This window comes from Rhinoderma darwinii, chromosome 6 (genome assembly GCF_050947455.1).
Source record: "Rhinoderma darwinii isolate aRhiDar2 chromosome 6, aRhiDar2.hap1, whole genome shotgun sequence".
In the NCBI taxonomy this organism is placed as follows: Eukaryota; Metazoa; Chordata; class Amphibia; order Anura; family Rhinodermatidae; genus Rhinoderma; species Rhinoderma darwinii.
Genome location: NC_134692.1, coordinates 125,634,139 through 125,652,746, shown reverse-complemented (window position 1 = coordinate 125,652,746; position 18,608 = coordinate 125,634,139). Strand labels below are relative to the sequence as shown.

Sequence of the window (18,608 nt, the reverse complement as noted above, 5' to 3'; positions counted from 1 at the left end):
ATGAAAAGCACACTTTGATTTCCAGCTAAAACATGTCTTCCACTAAGTCTAACCTGCTGACACCCCCAGCTGATTTTCTTGAAAAGTGGTGTTTATTCTCACAAAAACTATCATTACAGGGAATTGCGTAGTTAAAAACATAATGATCTGGTTTCATATGTAGAACATGTTCCTTAAACAAGCGTGGTTCCAGCAATCATTGTCTCTCACAGGTCTGGTAGGTCTAACAATACACGGATAAGCAAAGTAATAGACAACGTTCTGTGGAAATGAGTGCAAATACAAGTAACCTGTTCCCTTTAACTCTTAAAGAGGAAATGGTTTAGAAATGTGGCATGATGGTAAGAAAATCACTATGATCTGCTATATACAGTAGATGTAAAGAAAAGGCATTTGAGATCCTGGAGATTGTGTCAACTTTTTGCAAATTTGATAGAATTACTTCTTAGTTATATTTGTTACTGGGTAGGTTGAATGACCAACAATAAGTTTCCCATTACAGTTCCCATAAAGGATACAAGCCGCTTTCTAGACATCTGAATAGCAAATCCCCTCATCATAAGGTAATACATCCACCTCTCAGATTCCACTACACAATGAGGAAATTGAGCGAAAAACATTTTGGGAACCATAATGCATCCATATTGGTCGTTTCCCCAGTTTCGCAGAAACAACTTGATAACATTTTAGCAACTTGACAAAATACCCCACCCTTGGCTTGACAAGGATAAAGCATTTTTATCCAGAAATCCATGGTCATGGGCCCCTTAAACCTAGTGGGCCCTGGCCTCCTGCCTAGTTTGCCTGGTGCTGACTCTGGCTGTGGAATTAGGTAGTACTATTTTATGTTCTATTGTAAAGGGTTCATTTTCTTAAGGAGAATCTGTCACAGGAGAACATTTTCATTTAATATCGACCTATGTTCTCCTTCTGATGTTCTGATGCTCCTGTAGATGCTGACTTTTGGCACCGGTCTGGATATAGCAGACACTAACCCTTTTGGCACCAGTTATGCAAACGAGAGTTCATACATCAATCATTTATGGTATTGTTCTCCTCCAGAGTGTCTGGACACAAATCCAAATGTCTGTGTACCAAAGGAAAAAAACTGGCGCCTTACAGAATTGACATAAGGAATCTGAACTTTACATATCTGGTGCCAAAAGATCTAGAGACAATACTCTGTGGACCAGGCCAGTTTTGGTGATAGGATTTTGAGCGTCTGGTCTATAGAAGAATATAATCGATTAGTGAATTGATTCTTTACTAATTGAATTTGGTTTGAATTTCCCAAAAGTTTTGGATTCTGCAAAATCTGAGATACGTTTGGGCAGCACGATGGTGGCCCCCAATTTACAGATTAAAAAAAGGATCACATCATTGTGAGCGGGCTTCCCTATATTGATTTGTAGGCAGTTTTCCCAAAATGCACTGTAGTTATCCCTCCCTCTAGCACAGCCAATCATGAGGGGTATAGATGGATGACATTACTCATGCTGTCTTGGTGTTAAAGAGCTTGAAAGGACTTGGATACCCTCCCAGAAGATATCAGAGTCAGACACGAGTTTTCAGGGCAATGGGGGCACTTGCGATTCCCAACTAATTTATTCGAACCAAAATTAATAAGATGGCTGATTGATCAAATCGGACCCTAAACAAATTTCGTGAAATTTGATCTTATCTAAAGAACATACTTCATTATTAAAAATTCCTTATCATTCTTGTTATGGGAACCTGAGAGAATGGAATAGTAGAGACTGTTGAAAAACATCCACAGCAACTACCGGACCCATAGAACAAAATTCAAATCAATTCTTTGCAGCCTAAAATACTATAGGTCTACACAGAAGAATGGCTTTAACCCGAACCCCAATGCAAAATCTGTTATCACATGATATTTACACTCCTGTTGCCCTATTTGAAGAAGAGGGGTCTATGGGCCGATAGGAACTGTGACCTTGGTGCGACTGCAACCCCTGCACCCCATTAACTACACTGAGGTCTAGAACTAAAATTTGACACATGATTGAATGTAACATTCAGGAAAATCGAAACCAAATAGACAAATCATGGATCCAACAGAATATGTTTAAAGTGTAGCTAAACGTTTGACAAACTTCTGACATGTCATAGTGACATGTCAGAAGTTTGTATTGGTGGGGTCCGAGCACTGAGACCCCCACCAATTGCTAGAACGAAGCAGCTGAATCGCTCGTGTGAGCGCTCAGCCACTTTGTGTCTGTTTGACTTTTTTCGGAAAGCCGATGTATCGGAGTACGGGCTCATAGACTTTCTATTGAGTCCGTACACGATACATTTATTTCCGTAAAAAGCCGAACAGACACGAAGCGGCTGAGCGCTCACACGAGCACTTCATCTGCTTCGTTCTAGCGATTGGTGGGGGTCTCAGTGCTCGGATCCCCACCAATCCAAATTTCTTACATGTCACTATGACATGTCGGAAGCTTGTCAAACGTTTAGCTACATTTTAAGGAATCCCGGGAAAATGTCCATCTGATGGTATTCTACTAGGCAGGCTGCATCAAAAGCATTGTGCACAATTTTGCAAGCTAAAGTAATGCACAGTTTATTAAGTTGAAGCTATTTGTCATATGATTGACTGCCTCAAGCAAGGACCCAAACCTTCGGTACGTCAACTGCTGTTGACCTCAATCTCCCATAATGGTCAACCAGCTATGGAGTCTGGAGCTAAGTGACGTTCTTATGTGGCACATTTTTGGCACCATAATGCTTTCTTGCTATTTGATTTCCTACTAAACTCAATGTATCCATTTGTCTCTATAAAGGATTAGATCCATGACTTCTCTCCAGCCTTCTATACCGAGAATAGCCGCACTGCAGACAAGAAAGGGCTAGGATTTGGTTATTTAACACATATTATGTAAGCCTGGCCACTTTAATTACTGCTTCATTATTGGCTGATCTCCTGGGGATCGCTGCTCCCATTAACTTATGTTTTCTATTACATTGCCAGAATCCCCCTAATACAAAAGTGGAAATAATTAGAAGATGAGGGTCATTTAGGTATCTTGCAGTAAAGGTAAGAGAGATATGTTAGTGCCGCTGTGAGATGGTTGTACTCGCGTGATCCTGCTTATTTCCAGTCTTCCCAGTTGAATGAACTTGATAATGAATGACCCTTAGGCCAACTGCAAAGATACAAATACTAGAAATGTTTTAACCTGCACAAGAGTAGAGGGAAGAGGTGAACACGTCTCACAAGGAACGCACCTTCAGGTCACACCCGTGGATTATTCCATTTCATAACATTCACAAACATTTTAGTCCTCAATGTAGACTGCAATATGGCCGTATCATTAATATTTCATCCGCTACTTCATTATTAACCACGGTTATGTCCACACTAAAGACTGCCATGACATTATGCAAGAGTTCTGGGGGTGGACTGAGGCAGAGATTGAGGAAACCAGTAACTGGGAAGATACTGATGATGATGATGATGATGAAGAAGAAAGTGATGAATGGATCATTATGATGCGAATGATGAGGATTTGACAGTAATCATAATGATACAGTGATAGCAATCATCATGATGATTATACTAATGGTGACGTTGATGATGTATTGATGATGATGATTATTATGAAGAAGAGTGGTTGATAATGATACTCAATTGTAAGATGATGATGATGATGATGGACTATTGATGATGAGGATGAATTGTTAATGAAGATGATGATGATGATGATATTCAATTAGAAGATGATAATGAGGATGAATTATTGATGATGATGATGATGATATTCAATTATAAGATGAGGATTGGGAAAAATTAATGAAGATGATTTATTGACAGTAATGATAATAAAGTGATGATGATAATTATAATGATGATGATGATGATGATATCATCATCATCATCATCATCATTATTATTATCACTTTACATCATCATGAATAATAGTGATGATAAATTGTTGATAATAATGATATTTAATTCAATATTGTATGATGATGATGATGAGGAATTCATGATAATAAAGATGATGATGATGATAAACTGATAATGACGATGATGTTAATGTTATTGATGATGAATTGTTGATAATGATGATGATAATCACCATCACCTAAATTTTCCTTTTTGTTCTTTAAATAAAAATAAACTATATATGTCAAATGTGTACCTGTATGTATGATTTCTTTGTATGCATCCTCTAGATTTATACTGACATCACTATTTGCTGAATGATAGAAGTGAAGTTTGATCTTGCAGTATTGCCTCCTTAATCGAGCGATCTTGCATGCGCCGTCCAGCACAATACTCTTACAACTTTCATGTGATTGAGATTGAAAATTTAGAATTGTGTAGTAATTTTAAATATTTAAAACACAAAACTTTCATTTTCTTCCCAGAGAAGACAGTGGAAATTTTGAACAACTGTCATGCAAGAATATCAATTTCTACTGATTTGTGTGACATTAAAGTTGATAAATAGGACCCGTCACCTCTCCTGTCACGTCTATTTTAGTAAATATTGTATTCCCCATGAAATAACAATTCTGTAGCATATTTTCTTAGAACTTTATGTTGTAATGTTCCTCTGTGATTCCTCCTAGAAATGTATGAATAAATTGACAACTGGGTGTGACATGTTGGGTGTAACATGTTGGGTGTGACATGTTGGGTGTGACACTGTCCAATCACAGCTGACAGAGTGAGACTGTGTATAGACACGCCTCTTGACAAGGAGAATGGTAACACCCAGTTGTCAATTTATTTATAAATTTATAGGAGGAATAACAGAGGAACACCACAATGCAGAGTTGTAAGAAAAAATGCTTCAGAACTGTTATTTGATGGAGAATACAAGTATTTCCTAAAATATAAATTTTAGGGGAGCTGTCAAGATAGGTTTAGAGTGAAGCTTGGGATGCATGCTGACATGTGTCATCTATAGGTGTGAGTTAGAAAAAAAAGGTAGGCAGCACTCAAAGGGTGAGGATAAATTACTGGTGGTTTATTCCGCGGTGCAACATTTCGGCTTGTGTAAGCATTTATCAAGCATACGCCTGATAAAAACTTACGGGTATGCTTGATAAACGCTTACACAAGAAAAGTTGCACCCTGGAACAAACCACAGGTGATTTATCATCACCCTTTAACTGCTGCCTACCTTCTTTTTTCTACTATACGTTGTTTGGGGAAGGTTAGGACCATGCCCTTGGTTTAGCATGCACCATAAACATCTAAAACGGAACCAAGGGGAGTGTTGTTCCCATCTCCATTTTTCATCTATAGGTGTGTGTCTGTTCCAAAACAGTCTGTGGATATGGATTGAATGGCACAAGTTTCAGCCATATCTGAGTGAGTGATGGAGAGCCTGAGTGAATATCTGAGTGAGTGATAGAGAACCTGAGTGAATATCTGAGTGAGTGATGGAGAGCATGAGTAAATATCTGAGTGAGTGATAGAGAGCCTGAGTAAATATCTGAGTGAGTGAGTGAGTGATAGAGAGCCTGAGTGAATATCTGAGTGAGTGATGGAGAGCCTGAGTGAATATCTGAGTGAGTGATAGAGAGCCTGAGTGAATATCTGAGTGAGTGATGGAGAGCCTGAGTAAATATCTGAGTGAGTGATGGAGAGCCTGAGTGAATATCTGAGTGAGTGATAGAGAGCCTGAGTGAATATCTGAGTGAGTGATGGAGAGCCTGAGTAAATATCTGAGTGAGTGATGTAGAGCCTAAGTGAATATCTGAGTGAGTGATAGAGAGCCTGAGTGAATATCTGAGTGAGTGATGGAGAGCCTGAGTAAATATCTGAGTGAGTGATGGAGAGCCTGAGTGAATATCTGAGTGAGTGATGGAGAGCCTGAGTAAATATCTGAGTGAGTGATGGAGAGCCTAAGTGAATATCTGAGTGAGTGATAGAGAGCCTGAGTGAATATCTGAGTGAGTGATGGAGAGCCTGAGTAAATATCTGAGTGAGTGATGGAGAGCCTGAGTGAATATCTGAGTGAGTGATGGAGAGCCTGAGTAAATATCTGAGTGAGTGATGGGGAGCCTGGGGAAATATCTGAGTGAGTGATGGAGAGCCTGAGGGAATATCTGAGTGAGTGATGGAGAGCCTGAGGGAATGTCTGAGTGGGTGATGGAGAGCCTGAGGGAATATCTGAGTGAGTGATGGAGAGCCTGAGGGAATATCTGAGTGAGTGATGGAGAGCCTGAGGGAATGTCTGAGTGGGTGATGGAGAGCCTGAGGGAATATCTGAGTGAGTGATGGAGAGCCTGAGTAAATATCTGAGTGAGTGATGGAGAGCCTGAGTAAATATCTGAGTGAGTGATGGAGAGCCTGAGTGAATATCTGAGTGAGTGATGGAGAGCCTGAGTAAATATCTGAGTGAGTGATGGGGAGCCTGGGGGAATATCTGAGTGACTGATGGAGAGCCTGAGGGAATGTCTGAGTGAGTGATGGAGAGCCTGAGGGAATATCTGAGTGAGTGATGGAGAGCCTGAGTGAATATCTGAGTGAGTGATGGAGAGCCTGAGTAAATATTTGAGTAAGTGATAGAGAGCCTGGGGGAATATCTGAGTGAGTGATGGAGAGCCTGAGTGAATATCTGAGTGAGTGATGGAGAGCCTGAGTAAATATCTGAGTGAGTGATGGGGAGCCTGGGGGAATATCTGAGTGACTGATGGAGAGCCTGAGGGAATGTCTGAGTGAGTGATGGAGAGCCTGAGAGAATATCTGAGTGAGTGATGGAGAGCCTGAGTGAATATCTGAGTGAGTGATGGAGAGCCTGAGTGAATATCTGAGTGAGTGATGGAGAGCCTGAGTAAATATTTGAGTAAGTGATAGAGAGCCTGGGGGAATATCTGAGTGAGTGATGGAGAGCCTGAGTGAATATCTGAGTGAGTGATGGAGAGCCTGAGTGAATATCTGAGTGAGTGATGGAGAGCCTGAGTAAATATCTGAGTGAGTGATGGGGAGCCTGGGGGAATATCTGAGTGACTGATGGAGAGCCTGACGGAATGTCTGAGTGAGTGATGGAGAGCCTGAGGGAATATCTGAGTGAGTGATGGAGAGCCTGAGTGAATATCTGAGTGAGTGATGGGGAGCCTGAGTAAATATTTGAGTAAGTGATAGAGAGCCTGGGGGAATATCTGAGTGAGTGATGGAGAGCCTGAGTTAATATCTGAGTGAGTGATGGAGAGCCTGAGTTAATATCTGAGTGAGTGATGGAGAGCCTTAGTGAATATCTGAGTGAGTGATGGGGAGCCTGGGGGAATATCTGAGTGAGTGATGGAGAGCCTGAGGGAATATCTCAGTGAGTGATGGAGAGCCTGAGGGAATATCTGAGTGAGCGCCTGAGTATGTTGGAAGAACTTGACTTGACTATGGTCTACTTTTTACCTTTGAAGACAACTTGACATAAATGTCTGGATTTCATATATGATTGAGCATCTCCGGTGGCTGTAACAGAACAGGATTCTTACTTCCCTCCCCTGACTTTTTGATGGACTGGTAGAGCTCACGGAGGTGCTGATTTATCACGTTATAGAGACAAGACATAAAAGTCAGCGTGATGAAATATACATGCAGCTACAACGTGTGACATGGCGGTGACAGTTTGACACTTTCAGCACCTCTGACATAAAATGTCCCAGTTGCAGAGATGATGAAGCTTCAACTCTTTACAAGACACTTTGTTCAGTTGACATATAACAAGTCGGACATGTTCCATTTTGCTACTCTGAGTACCCTGGAAACTTTTTCAGCACTTCCAGAAGATCAGCACTTTACTTGTCACTACATTAACATTTTTGACTGATGGACCCTAAAAGAGAATTTCATATTAACCCCTTCCCGCCGCAGCCATTTTTTAGATTTTCACTTTTGTCGTCGTCCCCCCACCTTCCAAAAGCTGTAACTTTTTTCCTTTTCCATCAATATTGCCGTATGAAGGTTTGTTTTTTTGTGGAACGAGTTGTAGTTTTATACAGCACCATTTATTATTCCATATAATGTAGTGGGAAACTGGAAAAAATATTTGTGGGGTGGAATAGGAAAAAAACAGCGATTCCTCAATCTTTTGGGTGGTTTTGTTTTTACGCCGTTCACCATGCGGTAAAAACGTCATGTTAACTTTATTCTGCGGGTCAATACGATTACAGCGATACCAAATTTATATAGTTTTCTTTATCTTTTACTACTTTTACAAGGAAAAAACTGATTGTTAAAATAAAATTTGAGTTTTGTCGCCATAACTTTCTTAGTTTTAAAGAGGCTCTGTCAGCACATTATAAGTGCCCTGTCTCCTACATAAGGAGATCGGCGCTATAATGTAGGTGACTGTAATGCTTTTTATTTAGAAAAACGATCTATTTTAAACCACTTTATGAGCGATTTTTAGCTTTATGCTAATGAGTTTCTTAATGCCCAAGTGGGCGTGTTTTTACTTTAGACCAAGTGGGCGTTGTAGCGGAGTGTATGGCGCTGACCAATCAGCGTCATGCACTTCTCTCCATTCATTTACACTACACTAGCGATATAGTTATATCGTTATGTGCAGCCACATACACAAACACTAACATTACTGCAGTGTCCTGATAATGAATATACATCACTACCAGCCAGGACGTGATATTTATTCAGAATCCTGACACGTCTGTAGAATCTCTGTGAGATTTACAGCAAGGCAAACGTAATCTCGTGAGATTACGATGTAACCTGTAATTTCAAACGAGATTACGTTTGCCTTGCTGGAATCTCACAGAAGTGGTCAGGATTCTGAATAAACATCATGTCCTGGCTGGTAGTGATGTATATTCATTATCAGGACACTGCAGTAATGTTAGTGTTTGTGTATGTAGCTGCACATAACGATATAGCTATAGCGCTAGTGCAGTGTAAATGAATGGAGAGAAGTGTATGATACTGATTGGTCAGCGTCATACACTCCTCTGTACAACGCCCACTTGGTCTAAAGTAAAACACGCCTACTTGGGCATTAAGAAACTCATTAGCATAAAGCTAAAAATCGCTCATAAAGTGGTTTAAAATAGATAGTTTTTCTAAATAAAAAGCATTACTGTCACCTACATTACAGCGCCGATCTTCTTATATAGGAGATAGGGCACTTATAATGTGGGGACAGAGCCTCTTTAAGTCTATTTAGCGGTACCAGGGCTTATTTTTTGCAGGTCGATCTGTAGTTTCAATTGGTATAGATGAGATATATTGGTATACATGAGATATATTGGGGTACATGAGACTTTTTGATCACTTTTTATTTCATTTTTTGTGGGAGATGAAGTGACCACAAAACAACAATTTAGAAGTTTTAAATGTTAAACTTTTTACAGCGTTCACCGTGCAGACTAAATAATGATATATTGTAATAGTTCAGACATTTATGAATGCGTCGATACCAGATATGTTCATTTTAAAAAATGTTTACATTGTGCTTGAGGGAAAATGGGTAAAAGGTTTTGTGTTCACTTTAAAAAAAAAAAATGATTATTTTTTATTTTATGTTTGTTACTTTTTTTTACTTCTCCCCCTAGGGGACATAAAACATCGATCACTGGATCGCTTGCAGTATATCGTGATACTGACTAGGAGTACAAAGATGGTGGACCAGGGGGCCTTCATCAGGCCCCCAAGTTTTATTGATTGGACAGTGTTATTTAGGCATCTTACTAAAATGTTATTTGGGCAGTATATTATTGCATTATCTTGGCACCATATGGGAAACATCAAAAGAAGGTAGTGCACAGAGCATCAACCAAGGATGGCCATGGAGGGACTTCTACATGTCTTCATACTGATCTGACTGATTCATAAACAGAATTGCTTTTACCTCGACACCATAGTAGGAGAGATCTCAAATGTCATAACGTGTATTTCCCTTTAAATTAATGTTATCCATTAAGATCCTGTACTAGGAGTTGGGGCACCTCATCCCCTATGCCAATTGAGCTTCTTTGTTAAGGAGCCTTCAAACCCGGCCAAACAGTTTAATTTTCCAATATAATCTCCTTGTTTCCGAGGTACAGCAATTCGTTTCTTTGAGCTTAAGGCATCAAAATTAGATTAGAATTAGAGCAGAAACTATTTGTACTCTACGGTACATACTAAAAAGACAGGTCCGAAGTTCAAAAGTTTACGAAAAACTACACTGGCCTAAAACAAGTATCACACAACACGTCCCTTCTTCTTCTTCAGAAAGATATGCAAGTTCAGCCAAATCCAGTACATGGAAAATCTGACGTGATTACATAACTAGCAAATAATTATAATCATAATTTTGCAGCAGTTTTATGACTACACATGGACAAAAATTTCTTGGAGACAGCATATGAGTTTTTCTTAATAGCAGCATTTTACTTTACATTGCATTTTACATCCCCCAGAAAATTCATCCTCTGAGGGTTATTATATAGAGAATAACCATATTACTGAGGCTCTGGAGAGCATTGATTTTTGTGGTATCGGAGCCAGCTGCTACAAAACCCACTGCAACCATCAAAATGCTGATTTTCCCTTTGACAACGCTCCCTTTGTGGCTGTTGTGAACAGTCTACCGGGCCTTAGGGTATGTATTGGGTGCCAGTAGCTATAGTAATACAATAATTCTCAATTTAATAGAAAAATATAAAGAGAATATAGGCAGTAGGAACTTTCCTTGGAAATATCTAAAAGTGACAGATCATAATTGAAGCAGAGACTAGATTATCCAGTCATTTATTGGCATAACGGTCAATCTGGCTCATCGGTTACCCATACTGCAGTGTTGTAGCTCTGGCACCATGGGGTCAAAAGTGACCAGAGCAACTTTTCCTATGTTTTCGTGGGCTCTGACTTTCATTCACTCAAAAACATACATTGATTAATTGGCTTTGTATGATACTGGTTTGTAGCGTGTCTATTTGACTGAAATCATAAGGTCTAAAGGGAAACAGGGACTAATCAGAGTTAGGGCCGATTCACATCTGCGTTGAAGGCTCCGTTAGGGGCCTATGTCACAAATCCTAAAGAAGATACCGGAAACAATATTGCAGCATGCTGTGCTATTGTTTCCAGTAAAACCATGGACACCCTTACCAAAACCCTTTGGAACCCATTCAAGTCAATGGGTTCCATCTGGTGCCGATGGTGTCCGTCGTACATTGGAACCGGCGCTTCCAGGATTTATGTTGTTTTCTCCTCTGACCGAGCAGAACAATGGAAACACAGATGCAGGTGTGAACCCAGCCTTATGCGAACATTATGTGAACAGCACTAAACAATATCTTACTATTAACTAATAATTCTATCTATTATGGCTTAGGGGCTGTCCACATCTGTTTTGGGTTTTTCCGTTGTTCCGTCAGAGGAGCAGAACAAGGGAATACCGGAAGCAACGGTTCCATTGCACAACGGATCTCTCCGGCGGTCGACGGATCCCATTGACTTCAAAGGGTTCCGTCGGCTTTCCGTCGGGGGTGTTCGTGATTTTACTAGAAACAATAGTGAAGCATACTGTGCTATTGTTTCCGATAACCCCTGCTGGATCTACGATGGAGGCCCCTATTCGAGCCTCCAAACAAGATGTGCAAAGCCCCATAGGCTCTATTCAGACTTGCATCATGACTTATGATCCATTATGATCCGTCAAGATCAGTTATGACTGGTCCATTTTTTTCTCCATTGACTTATAACAGATCAGTAATGTTTCCATCAGGCATCAGGTTCTTTTGCCTGATACAATACTGCAGCATGCTACGCTATTCTAAGGTAGAAAAGTTCAACTGAAGCCTGCCTGAAAAGAACAGAACAGAGCCTAATATGAATGTTACTGTTCTGTGGGCATTATTATGTGTTTGGCACTAGTGCAGGCTAATATTAGTGTATGTACCCTTCTGTGTGGCTGGCCCTTTGTGGCTGGTATTATTATTCAGGTACTTTGATGTGGTTCTCCTATTGCATGGGTACTGCTAAGAGGCACTACTATTTGGCTGCCAGTATTGTATGACCATTATTTTTCTGTACTGTGACTATACCTACTCTATGATCACTCCTAAGTAGCTAGTTGTAGCAGGGGCAGTACTCTGTATGTCTTATGTTGGCACTATGTGTTAGTTTATAAGTATCTTAAGGTTTGGTCACCCAGGCTAAGACACCCTGCTGTCTTTAAAGGGTTGTCCAGGATTAGAAAAAGGGTCTGATTTTTTTTTTCTAGAAATAGCGCCACTCTTGTCCAAGGGCTATGTCTGGTATTGCAGCTCAGCATCAATTAACACACAGGTGGTGCATTCTGGAGAAAAAAGCAGACCCCTTTTCTAATCTATTATATCCCCTTTAAGCCTATAACTATGCTTGATTCTTTAGGTAGGTACAGGGTGTTTTGCTAGCAAAATGTTATAGCTTCCTAGGTATTCTGCCTTGTGGCTAAGCCAGTCATGCTCTGAAATGGGTGATTTTAGTAAACCTGACCATTAGATTACATTACTGTCTAAGAGTTTTCACATTTCATTCCTTCAATTTACTTCTTGCCAAGAGAGACAAAACCAGTTGTTAAATTTTCCATTTGCGGAGGCCTCAGGCTTTTACATACTTGTATATGAACTCTCACTACCTATATGTACAAAAATGACAAGGCCGTAGCATTCTTCATATTAAAGCAGAAGAACTATCGCTCCCGAGCCCTTCTGAGATGAGACTACTTCTTATTCCAACAGCAAGAAACATTACAGGATTCAAACCACTTTTGTTCATTGCATTGAAAGGCCCCTCTTGTTCATTCATCACAGAAATGGCCATCAATCTGCGGCATCTGGGCAGGTTTATTGCCTCTATCTCCATAAACAAATCAATGATACCATATTTCACTAAGTTTTACAGCAAGTTTGAAGACCGCACTTTCTCCACTTTTCAATAGGATAACAATGTTGTTTACTCAATAAAGAAGCTGGCGGTTGAAAGTTATTTGTAATCCGTTGCCAAATCACTGCTGCGTGCCCTATGCCCGCGCCAACTCATTCCTCATTTTATAAGCGGCTCTAATCCAGTTTAATAAATATTTAAACACATGACAAATCTGGCCAGATTTTCTGCAGCATCCCTCACATGTGAAGAACAGGTTAACACCTTTGCAGATCATAATAGGTGATTGAACTATTATTTTGCTATACTATTTGTATATCACCGGAATCTTTCTTAGAACTGTACAATGATTGGATTCAACATTTCCTTCCCTATCTCCAAGACTGGCGTCAGGTTTATGTGTGCCCTTGGGCAACACCCCTGTCTACCCCACTGTTAACTTGAAGACTACGGACACCTTTGCATATTAATATAATTTTTTTAATGCATTGTGTATGCGGAATAAAACAATTCTTATATTAGTTTTAATTATTTTTTTTTACAGTTTTTCTATTACTCTGTCCAGTCTCAATCTCAATGCGGAATAAAACAATTCTTATATTAGTTTTAATTAATTTTTTTTACAGTTTTTCTATTACTCTGTCCAGTCTCAATCCAGACAGACGGCTCCCTGTCGGCTCAGTGTCCAGCCCCTCTTCTCCTTTTGACAATGCGCACCTAAGCTGAAATCTGATTTGAGCTAAGATGCGCATTCACGAGAGGAGACTAAGGCGACAGGGAACCTGCTGTCGGGATTGAGACTGTACAGAATCGAGCATCTTTCAGTGTATTATGATACATTTCAGTTGTAGAAGAAAAACAATAAAATGTTTAAAATTAAAAACAATCTCAGAAATGTTTTATTCCACATAATACATACAATGACTAAAAAATGAAATAAAAAATATGCAAAGGTGTCCATAGCCTTCAAATTTAGAGACTACTTACAAAGATCACCATGGACAACCTCAAGCCCAGTGGGTCTTAGAATCTGCCTGGACTCGACTGGTGTTGGCGCCAGCCCTGCCACACATATTAGTAGGACGAAAAAATATATAGAAAATATGGACCAACAAAACGGCGCTGCTAAACATATAATGAGGATCACTGTAGTAACATAAATTGATTTATTACGATGGGCTACGCGTTACGACATTGAACTGATGTCTTCATCAGGCCTGAAATAAAACAGACAATGTTACACCTTAAATACAATTAGATGACAATGAAAACAACTGAAAAAAAACCCCGCCAAATCTGCACAGGCCAAACATCAATCCTGGCGTCATGCAAAGGTTAAAAGTGACACGAGACAAAACTACAAAAATGATAAGTTATTCAATAAAAAACAGTTAATAAACAGTTAATAAATGGATGCGTGAAATTAAAGAATATCAATATTCTAAAATGTAGTTATTAGTATGTAGTCTGACCGGGTAAAACACACACATATACACAAAATCCGGTATAGTAAATTATGAACATCATAATTTAAGCAGCGCCGTTTTGTTGGTCCATATTTTCTATACATTTTTCTACCTGATTTCTGGCGGTTACATCATTGTTTACCGAATCGGACCGTGGCAGCAGCTTACGTATGGTTTCTAAAAAAAAAACCCGCATACATCAGAGTGGCGCCGTGCATTCTCTCCTTTTTCTACAATATAGATTAACACATACTAGTACACTAGAGCCAATGACTAAAGTCAGTCATACACAGTGACCTCATTTATCATGGTATCTACCCAGTCAAAGACTCAACCTGTTCCACTGATGTTTCCAACACAAGAGTCCTATATTTCGAACATTTAGTCCAATCCAAAGCCCAATGGGTCATGTATTACCAACTTTTTGTGTTTAATCTGGGGCAAAAAAACAGAATACCTGAATGAGAAACAAGCTCCACATAGACATCTCCATTTTATTTGGTGACATTTATATACATTGCCTAATAAAAATACAATTTCCTATTAGATAATTCTGAGTTAAGAAAGCTGGGGTCCCTCATTCATGACCTCCATCACATAGCCGGAACAGAGAGCATCTACAAAGAGCGTCTCGCTCTCTGGAGGATCCATCACATTCGCGTGTTACATGGACAGCCATTCGAGTTCAATGGGCATCATGTAATACTTTATTTCCCCTGTGGTGGTGCTGCAGGCAAACTAAACACTTGCTACCTAGCTTCCCCACAGATTGCACCAATGGAAAAAAGAGACAACCCCTTTAAGTTGTGGTTTGTTTCTTTTTACTTATCTGTGGGTTCATCATGTTCATTTCCTTTTATGTTTTTAAAGTTTATGAAAAACTCAAGCAAGACACGTCATACAGATGATGTCCTAGTCCTAAATCCGAGCTCCTAACAATCTAAGACACATAAGGCCCCTATAGTAGGTTTATAAATATAGGTAAGAAACCGATAACACATAGGTCCTTGACCAGAATCGATACTACTTCTATGCAGAAATGAATTCTTTCTTCACCATCGCATGTTTTCCCGGTGTTATGATTTTCGCTGCCAGGCTCAGTCTAAGATCTCACTATCCCTCCTTCCCCACCGGTGTTTTAAAAACACTAAGTCATTGACAAAACCACAAAGTGGGAATGTATTTAAATAGACACGACTCTTATAAAACATGTGCTTTACATTTATAAATAGCCAAGCTTCTGCCATGAGCAAGACACATGAAATTTCCTGAACTAAATGAACCCCCTCAGTTCTAAAACTACAAGTCCAGGCATAATATACAGGCAGCTATTTCACAGAGTAAACAAGTGTATATATATATATATTTTTTTTATATTGCTACGTGCTTCTAGACCAGTGGTAACTAAAATTTGACTATTCAGTGGTTGGGAAACTACAACTGTGGGAAGACTCACACGACAATTTCAGTATTCCTACTGTATCATCCATCCATCCATCCATCCATCATCTATCTATCTATCTATCTATCTATCTATCTATCTATCTATCTATCTATCTATCTATCTATCTATCTATCTATCTATCTATCTATCTCATATCTATCTATCTCATATCTATCTATCTATCTATCTATCTATCTATCTATCTATCTATCATCATCTATCTATCTATCTATCTATCTATCTATCTATCTATCTATCTATCTATCTATCTATCTATCTATCTATCTATCTATCTATCTATCTATCTATCTATCTATCTATCTATCTCATATCTATCTATCTATCTATCTATCTATCTATCTATCTATCTATCTATCTATCTATCTATCTATCTATCTATCTATCTATCTATCTATCTATCTATCATCAATCCCATGTGCTGATCAAACTCTCTATAGGGAAGAACAATTTTACATATTTGCCCCCCATCTGCAATTTCCTTCCTGCCTCAAAATCTAAAGTGCTGAGAAAGCTATATAATGCTACACATAAGGGTGTACATACCATATAGGCAGACCATGCTGCTGTGCGGCCCTTGGAGGGCCGCACAGTTAGTCCCTTCCCCAATGCTGTGAACCTCTGGAGAACTCCCCTTTCATGAAACACTGCATTGTTAACATAGGAGAAGGTCAGGAATTGTCCCAAGGCTCATAGAAATTGTGTGGAGGGGGAAATAAACAGTAGACCCTACTGGCCTGGTGGCAAAACCTGGCACATTGTAATGGGGGAGGGGTGCATTTTCATCTTTGCTTTGGGGTCCCTTCTTTTCTAGGAACGCCTTTGATTACCCCGCTTTTACAGCTCTGCCAATCTTGACAAGTATAAGCGGGAGTGTGGGCAGCCAGCTGAGGGCATGCATTAAGGAGATGGGATATGGATGGCTAATTGAAAGTCTTTGCCAGTGGGTTGAATACCATTTTGATTTTGCTATGTAGGTCCTCCCTCTTCAATGTACACCCCATATAAACAGGTGTAGTGTTGTTGAATTTGTCATTAAACTCTTTGGGACTGCATTGCTTATAGGGTTATTGCAATCTTATAAAGTGATGGTACATCCCTAGCATATGCCATCACTTTATAATCGGTGGTAGTCCGCCTCTGGACTGAAGAAGCGGCAGTGCCAATTTAGTGCAGCCTCCTCTTCTTACTTTTCCCTGGCCAGCGGCGCCCGGACACCCAGCTCTACAGGAAGCGCCAGCCAGCCCAATTCGCTTACCAGGGAGGCATTCAGCAGTCCCAGCACGGTGGTTGGCAGGGGCGCTCCTGTGCAGGGAAAAATAGTGACGGGGCTGCTCCTTCATTCTCAGGATCGGTGGGGGTCCTAGATGTCGAACCCCCACCAGTCATAAAATGATGGCATATCCTAGCGAGCTTTCACTTTATAAGATTGTAATTACCCTTCAGAGATTATGATAGTTCTGAGCTGAGATAATACAGTAGTTTTTCTTGTAGGTTGACTCATATCATGGTAAGACAATGTGCTATGCCACATACCCAAAACCCAGCCCTGCTTCATTTAACACACTCAGCTCTGCTATATCTCATTATCCTCCCCACTATTTTTGTACATAATAAACCTCCCCAGTTTAACCTATGCATACAGCATATAGAAAAGTATTGTTCTCCCAGTGTACAGTGACTCATCTTGGAAAGACGCTTATGTGGACACGTTCCCTCGGAAAGCAGCTGTTTGATATTAACATTTTATTGAGCAAGATGTGTGTTTATGATATTGCAGAGAAGGAGCCGATAACCAGATAGAGGAAGCAGTGTAGTGACATGATAAGGATGTCGTTCTTAGTCCTCATGTGACTGTCATTCATTTCTATCTGCTGTTATGATTCTTGGTGATGATAGAAATTTCCTTTACCAAAGCAAAGATCCCATTCTACCACAATACAACTGCTACAAACCCAGAAATCCCTCTACAACCCTCAAATACGACTGTTAAGCCACATGTATTCTGTCAGGCCCCCTGCACCCGACCGTGCCTGTAATCAAGGTCCCTGATTACGGGCACGGCCGGCCGCTGATGGACGTGGACAGCCACCGCATTTAGCATTTAAAGGGGTTGTCCGGTTACCGCAAAGTAATGTAATTTTTTTTGTATTTAGAATTTATACAATTTTCCAATTTACTTTCTGTAGTAATTCCTCTCGGTTTTCAAGATCTCTGCTGATTGCTATTCAGTAGGAACGTTCATTGATTACTTCCAGTGGATAAATTGTTGTCCATGGTCATGTGATGGACACACAGGTGCTGGGATCGTTAGAAGACACAGCTCTGATACACGTACTGTAACGAGCCGTGCACCTGTCTGTACATCACATGACCAGGACAGAATTTTATCCACTGGAAGTCAACAATGAATGTTCCCACTGAATAACAACAGAAACCGGACAACTTCTTTAAAGTGGTTTTCCCAAGAGGGACATTTATGACATATCCTATGGATACTCCCGGGCACTTCCTGACTATGTGGTTGGGAGTTACAGAAACAGCATAACTGGCTGAGCTACGCTGTTTCCGTAGGTCCCATAGTAGTGAATGGCAGTTACGGAAGCAGCAGAGCATACGAGCTACGCTGTTTCCATAACTACTATTCAGTTATATGGGAGTTACGGAAACAGCGTGACCGGGAGGTAGCGATAACAGACAAAGCTAGAATGGGTTTTAGGGGGTCCCGTTCTAGAGATAGGTGCAGGTCCCAGAGGTGGGACACGCATCTATCTGACATTTATGAGATATCCTGTGGATATACCATAAATGTCCCTCTTGGCCCCTTTAT

General features: G+C 40.1%; 1 protein-coding gene across 1 annotated transcript in view; it reads right to left on the bottom strand.

Annotated features, from left to right (window-relative positions):
• The window catches only part of FAM20C (FAM20C golgi associated secretory pathway kinase), a 131,490-nt gene that overhangs the window by 102,389 nt on the left and 10,493 nt on the right, over window positions 1-18,608 (bottom strand). The window lies entirely within an intron of this gene.